Genomic DNA, 8,259 nt, shown 5'->3' on the forward strand with positions numbered 1-8,259 from the left:
AGATCAGAAACCCTATAAATAAATGTGTTTAGCCTCATTTTAGGAGGCTTGGCCAAGTGAGCCACTTAGTTAGTTTTAGGTTTTTATTTCAATTTTTATTTTCTTTCAATATAGTCCCAAAAGAATTTTTGTTCTTATCTAACTTGGATTCAATTTTGATCCAATCTTTTAATATAGTTTTTATTTATTTCTTCATGTTTTCCAATCACAATCAGAATTATCTTCGCAACTGTTAAAGGAAAGCCAAATTTTGCGCACAAATCAACAACAAAATGGAATTATTTTCTTATTCCCTTTTTTATTTAATTTGTTGTTTTGCATGATGAATATGAATTTAAGGATTATTGCATCTAGATCCATAAATGACTAGTTTCCTTAAGGAGATTAATAAACGGATGTGTGACTAATTAAACGACAAATTAGGGTTCAAATCTGAGTTAGTTGGTTTAGATTATGTGATATTAAACCCTAGGAAGTGATAGCCTTAGAAAGTAATTTAGGATAAATAAGATCAAGAGATAAGTTTACCGAGTAAATCATAATTTATCCTGGTCAAGAAAGTGAGGTCAAGAGAGAAGCATGTATTGGTCGATTAGTTAGAGGTCGAGAGGTAATAACTGGTTAATTTATAGCTAGCTGGATAAAACTCGAGTTCTTAAGTTAACTAGGAACACTGAAGTGAGTTAATCTTTTGTCTTCTTAATTGGATTTAATTTCAATTGTTATTTGGTTGTTTTAATTTTAGATAATTTATGTTATTGTGGTTAATCACTTTTGTAACACGGCAAATTCGATGCCTTAAAAGGATCCAAGTAAGACATATAAAATTTCAATAAGATATTCTTATCAATCCAAAATATAATACATTAAAGTATAAGTCAAATGGCGTATAAAATTTCAGTAAGATATTCTTATCAATCCAAAATATAATACATTAAAATCATTCCATAAACTTTAATGAAACTTCATTAAATCATAATTCCTCAACATGAGTCTTAAGTACAAATTCTTCTCAAAATACAATCAAACATCACCCTCATCATCATGCATAATACAAATAAACAAATATCTCACAATAGCAGATGTCCTCTAGGGTAATCCGTCAGAAAGTCTTTCTTTAACAGTAGGCCTAAGAAAGGAAAGGGTAACGGGGTAAGTTCAAAAGAACTTAGTGAGTTCCATACAGATTTTAAGCAAAATACTAATAGCACAATTCAGTCATTCAAAGGAATATCTAAACAATATAGAGTACGTCCAATAGTGTATACAGAACGCAGACAGACTCAATACACCAATGGCATGTCACACGGGCAAATATTATACACCAACGCAATATAACTCAGACATTCCATTTTCATGCCAGCCATATACCCAGAGTTCAGAGTCAGATTCATATCAGATGTTTTCGTTTCATTCATATATATTCTCTCCTTATAGCTCCCCATTTCAGAATCTTTCAATAGCATGTTTAATTGTGTTATGCCAATTCAGTTTGCAATATGCATCTGCCCTACCGGAGGCTACACAACATATTTCCTTTAACTCCATTTCCATAGATCAGTTCATATCACACATTCTTTTTAGAAACAGATGGTAGTGGCTTAACATGAAAATAACCCATACTTCTTATCTCAGACAGACACTTATGCATTGATCATCCTTTACAGAGTAAGAATACTTACCTTACAATATTATAAAGTAAAGATAATCACAACACATGGAAGTAAAAAGGAACTCACCAAAAATATAGCAAAGTCTAAATAGCATGTCTTTTTCCTTTGTCACTCAAGCCTTTAGTAGCTTCTTGAGCTAAAATAGGGATAATTCAACATAACATATCACAACTCCATTGAATCTAAACATGCATGCAAGAAACATCAACATTTAACCCAAAACTAGGAAGTTTCCTTCCTTACACACCAAACCAACACTTATGCATGTGGAATTAAAAGCACGTAAATAACTTTGAAAATATCTTAAGGTTCATCAAAAATTACCAGTAAGCTATGGCAAATGTATAAGTTGGCTGACTATAGTGAACCCAACTTCAAACAGGTCTCCTGGACTTAAACTTTTAGAACGTGCAAAGGAAATCAAGGAGGAAGATGAATACAAAGAAAATGTAAATGTTTTCGATGAAGGCACTCCTATCCTTATATACTTAAGCACGGAGACAAAGTTTAGTGGAAAAATCAGATAATTCCACTAACACTCTTGATTCTCTTGATTAAGTGCATTTATCATAATTTGAGTCTTTTCATCTATAGTAGCTTAGTTCCATTTTAACTAAATCTCAATTTAACTAACTAAATTACCTTACTAAAATAACAAACAAATCCATTCAATAGTAAATCAAGCAAGTTCGACAAAGCATCTAGGTGGCATACACTTAACAGAAGAGTCTGCCAAACCTCATATCTTAGGCAACACTGAGAGTCTGCCAAGTGGCACATACAAAGAATTCTAACTTAATCAACACAAACAATTTACTTACTCATCTCTACTCTTAATTCACCAAAACACTCTAAACAATAATCAAATAACAAGACTTCGTCGGGCAGGGTGTTACAACTTTTAATTTGGTTATTCGTAATATGATTTTAGATTAGTACTATTTAGTCCTATTAGTGTAGAAAATTAATTTAAGTTTAATTCAACCTTCCTTGGGTACGATCCTCAAAATGCTTCCCGAAGTGTTTCTTGTAACATTCTTTACTATATTATAATTTGACCCGTATACTTGTAGACATTGTTGTTTTATTAATTATATATTTTGTAGCAGTATTTCTAGTCTAGACGTTCCCACGTCTGGCAGTGGTCAATCAATTTGGAAGCAGAAAACCATTACAGCGGATCAGCTAGTGCTATATGTGGATGAGTTTCTACAGAGATGGTTGGGGGTGCAAATGGTACATAGTTCTCAAGAAATGCCTAGGATTTTGGGAGAGGGTGGTGGTGATTGTTTGCGACAGCCACCGGGGGTAAGCTCAAGTGCAATTTTGATGGTGCTATTTTTGTTGATAGTGGGCATATGGGATGTGTCGTGATTGTGTGTAATGAGGGGGTGATTTTGTTCGATGTATCTTTGGTTTTATAAGGAGCAAGCCTGAGCCTTTCATGATGGAAATCTTGGCAACTTGTGAGGCTTTGTCTTGGCTTCAGTCTTGGGATGTGGATGACATTATTTTTTAAATTGATAGTCAAAGGTTGTGGCAAGCTCTCTCTTCTAGCGCTTTAGACATCTCTAATTCTAAGATATTATTATCGAATTGTCAAAACATTATTTTAGGTTTTCAATCTTTATCTATCCATTGGACACACAAGGATGCTAATAAAGCAGCTCACGCTTTGGTAAGGGCGGCTTTATTGAAAGCAAACTACTTGATTGTATTAGTTGTCCACCTTATATTGTTGGTATTGTTAATGCTGGGTTTAGGCAATGGTGAATTGTGACACCCCTAATTTGACCCTAGTCGAAAAGTGGTTTCGGGACCACAAAATCAAGTCATAAAAATAATTAGCCGTCATATTTTATGACTATTATATGTGAATATGAATGTGTGAAAGTTTTAAGCTTTGATTTAGTAAATTGCATGTGAATTTAGTCGATGGGACTTATGTGTGACACTTTTAAAATGTGATAGTTAATCTATAAGGCTCAATTAGTGCATGTCATATGAATAAAGGGTTTGCATGTCAAATATCCCTTATGAATGAGTAGTGGTCGGCCATGGATGGGTCATTGAGGATAATATGAATTCTTTTATTAGCACTATGAGTTTAGAAAATAAAAGAATGAATTAAGAATGATAAAACATGAGGTGAGTGGGAGGAGAAACCAAAGTTGTCTCCCCCTTACTCCCCATTGCCGTGACTTGTGAAAGGGGAGGAAAAACAAAATCCTTTCTTTGTTGTTCAACATGGCCGAATAGAAGAAACAAAGGAGGGGAAGAATTTTTGGTCACTTGAGTCATTAAAAAGGTTAGTATATTATGTCAAATTGTGAAATTTGATCTTGTTTTAGGTAAATAATCATGACTCTTACTTAGCCCATGCTAAAATTTGTAATTTTGATGGATGATTGGAGCATTCGGCTAGGGTATAAAGGAAAGAACACCAAAGGCACTCGGTCATTTGGTGTTGGGAATTAAGGTGAGATTTCATGTATTTTATTTTTAATTTATTTTGTGAAATGTTGTTAGTTTTGAAGCTCACAACATGACCCATATGTTAATTTTTGTGAATTTATTTCATAAAGCATTTGGTCATGGCTTCAAGGATTAGATTGTGGATGTTTTGATGATAAGTGTTTATGGATGAGGATAGACTAATTAAATTTGCTATGAGGGGCAAGTTTGAGTAAAATATCATTCGGTTATTAAAGTGAAGTATGAAACTTGTGCTTAATTGTGGAATGCTATAATTAAATTGCTAATATATGTTTATATACTTGCCGAATTTGAATTAAGGTGAAAGACGAGGTAAAGAATGAGTTTGAGTTGAAAATTTATAATTGTAATTAAATTGATAGCATATATTTATATATTAGCCAAATATGTGCTAAAATGAGAAATGAAATGAAGGATTAAGTTTGAATATTATTTGAGTGGTCTCAAGTATTGAAGCAAGCCCATGGCAAAATCTAGTTAATGGAAAAAGATGACATTCGGCCAAGGAAGTTTTGTGATAGTATTTTTTTTTTTTTTTGGCTAAGGATGCTTTGTATGTTATGCATGATGTGTTTAATGTCTTGATGAACAAGTAGTCATTAAATGGAAGCTTGATAATAAAAAAATCTGTTAAGGATGAGTAAGAGGTATGTGCATTCGGCCATTAAACATGTGCTTAATTGTTGATGAATGGTTGTAAAGAAAATACATATAGGTCAAATATAGCCTTGGATAAGAAGATTTTTATGTATTGAATTTGTAACATGGTTATGCCGATTGTGAACATGTGATAAAGAATTATTCAAATGGTTGTTTAAATAATATTCGGTTTATTAGTATATGCATAATTAGTTAAAGTGTAAACTTTGCATGTGTATTAAAGGTTTTTATGTGATATTCAGCCTTGGGAAATCTAAGCTTATAAAGGTTTGAATGTTAATTGGGTTGTCTCTTTAATGGCCGAATGTGCTAAAAGCTAATGCATGATTTAGTTTAATCGATGTAATGATACAAATTATGATATTTACTTGTGGTTTTGAAGTATAGAAAATTTGTTAAGTTGGTTAAGTGGTTGCCGAATGTGAAATTTAGGTAAGGAAATGTGTACAAATAATATTTGTATGGATAATTGGTTTAAAGGGGTCGGCATTATACATTGTTGATATGGTGTTATTAATGTAAAGCACTTTAGTATAGACGTATATACATATGGTCACTTAGAACGTATTGAGATGGCCGAATAAGACTAACGATGAGTATGCTTTGATTTTCTATAATACTTAGTAATTTGTTTAAGGTGATTAAAGATGTGTACGATTATTTTATATTGTACTAAAGAGAGTATTAATGCATGTTTGGTACTTGAGATGATTGAGGTGGTGATCTCGAAGCTAAATGTTATAAGGAATAAGTGTATTTCTTGCTAACCGAATTATAATATAATCGAATGTGGTTTTACACAATAGTGATGTGATAAGTTTAAATTTGGTTCATTAGCTCAAGAACTCAAGGAAACAAAGTCGGATCGCGGAAAAAGGGAAATTGGTCGAATAGTCGGAATTGACGTACATTAGCAATCGAGGTAAGTTTTAAGTATTAATGCCTATAATGTGATTGAGTATGATATGTTAAGCACATATTAAAAGAATCATAACTCTATTGTAAATCTTTATGCATATAGCCTAATGGTTATTATGAAGTATAGGTAAGTTATTGATATGATATGTTGCCAAATGGATATGATATTATGAAGTGCTGAAAGGATATGTCAGAAGAGTAAAATTGTGATAAACCTGCTCAGGACAGCAGCAGTAACATGAATTCAGAAAATCACCATAAATTCATGGATTTGAATTAGAGGCTGAATGAGACATGAAATTAAAGCTTAATGAGTCTAGTTTCTTATAAAAGAAACCGTGTAAACAAAGGAATTTCTGATAATGAGAAATTTGATTCATAGTGAAGAGTGGTCAGATTAGTCAAACAGTGAAACAGGGGAAAACTTAAGAAAAATCTGGTGTTGATTGGCCCAACCTAAAATTCTGGAAATTTCATGGATGGAAGATATACGAGTCTATATTCAGGAAAAATTAACGGCAAGTGATTTGGAGTTTTGTAGCTCCATTTATAAACAATTTAGTGACCATTGCTCAGGAAAACAGCTCATAGTGAATATGTGATGTTGTTGTAAACATGGATAAAACTTGTTTTAGTTACTCATAAGCTATTGATTAAACCCATACTTGAATTCTAAATCGTGATATTGTAAGCTTATGATAATTCGAATATGAAATGATAGTATGGCGTAAAATTGAATTATTCATTGGAAAGTGATGGATGTAGATTCGGTCAAGCCCAAGTCTGTACATGATAGTATATGTGGTATGTGAAGTCTAATTGAATAAATGTGAAAGTGTATATGTGTGAATAGGGCCGAATGGCCAATGTGATGAATGTGAACATGCATATATGAGATAAGGCCGAATGGCCAATGTGATGAATGTGAACATGTGTATGTGTGATAAGGCCGAATGGCCAATGTGATGAAAGTGAACACGTATATGTGTGATAAGGCCGAATGGCCAATGTGATGAAAGTGAACATGTGTATGTGTGATAGGGCCGAATGGCCAATGTGATGAAAGTGAACACGTATATGTGTGATAAGGCCGAATGGCCAATGTGATGAAAGTGAACATGTGTATGTGTGATAGGGCCGAATGGCCAATGTGATGAATGTGAACATGCATATATGAGATAAGGCCGAATGGCCAATGTGATGAATGTGAACATGTATATGTGTGATAAGGTCGAATGGCCAATGTGATGAAAGTGAATAGGTGTATGTGTGATAAGGTCGAGTGGCCAATGTGATGAATGTGAGCATGTGTATGTGAGATAAGGCCTAATGGCCGATGTGATGAATGTGAAAGTGTATAAATGTGATAAGTCCCGAAGGGCATTTGTGTCAGTACTATATCCGGGTTAAAACCCCGCAGGCTTTATGCGAGAATATTATCACTGATTAACGTCCGTAAGCTTCGTGCTCGTACTATATCCGGGCTATAAAGACCCGATGACTGCGTGTGGGAATTTTGTCCGGGTAAGACTCGATAACTTCGTGTGGAGATTATGTCCGGGTAAGACTTCGTAATAAGAGTTGCTTATAAATATATTCAATGCGAAAGGTTAAACAGGTATGTACTCCAAGTCTATATGTGAGCTTGATTGCACTAAATCATAAGGTAGTTATGTGATGCATGTGAGAGCAATCTATGAGACTACTCTTATGATTATGTGATATCGGATCAGTGTGAGAGGTGATGGGAAATCATACGATATATCTATGTCACATGAGCTCACTTTTACGTGAAAGTTTATCTGCCTATTGTATATGATGAGACGTGCGTATTCGGAAAAGGGATGGTATGCCCGAAGGAAGAGTGAAATAAAAATACGAACAACTATGTTATAATTTGATTGTTATCTATTGCCACTGCTTAAAACTTACTAAGCATTGTAATGCTTACTCCGTTTACTCTGTCTCCTCTGTTTTATAGATCTCATTGCGAAGCTACAGGCTCGGGGATCGTCAGCAACTAGTCACACTATCACTATCCACGGTTTGGTACTGCAATGTTTTGGATTGTCTTATGGCACGTATAAAATAGACTAGTGGCGGAAGAATATTTTGGTTAATGTATATAGCCATGCGAAAATGGCTTACATATGTTTGAGCATAATGTTATAATCATTTGGTATGGAATGGTTAATCACTATCATAATTTGCGCTATTCATGCTAAAGGGGCTAGTTGAACCATGGAAACTATTAAATAGGTAAAGTCTACCTTAAAGGCAGATGTTGGCAGCAGCAGTGATGTAGATTTGGAAAATCACTAAAAATAGTATGATTGGAATTAAATAGTGAATAAATTATGCAATCGAACCTTGATGAATCTACTTTCTTACGGAAGTAACGAAACAATCATAGGAACAGTACAGTAAGAGATATTCGGGTTCTTGTGGAACAGGGCCAGAACAGTTTCTGGATTCCCTGTTCCGCCTTTGGAAATTCACTATAAATTGACCA

Source organism: Gossypium hirsutum, chromosome D05, assembly GCF_007990345.1.
Source record: "Gossypium hirsutum isolate 1008001.06 chromosome D05, Gossypium_hirsutum_v2.1, whole genome shotgun sequence".
Classification (NCBI taxonomy): domain Eukaryota; kingdom Viridiplantae; phylum Streptophyta; class Magnoliopsida; order Malvales; family Malvaceae; genus Gossypium; species Gossypium hirsutum.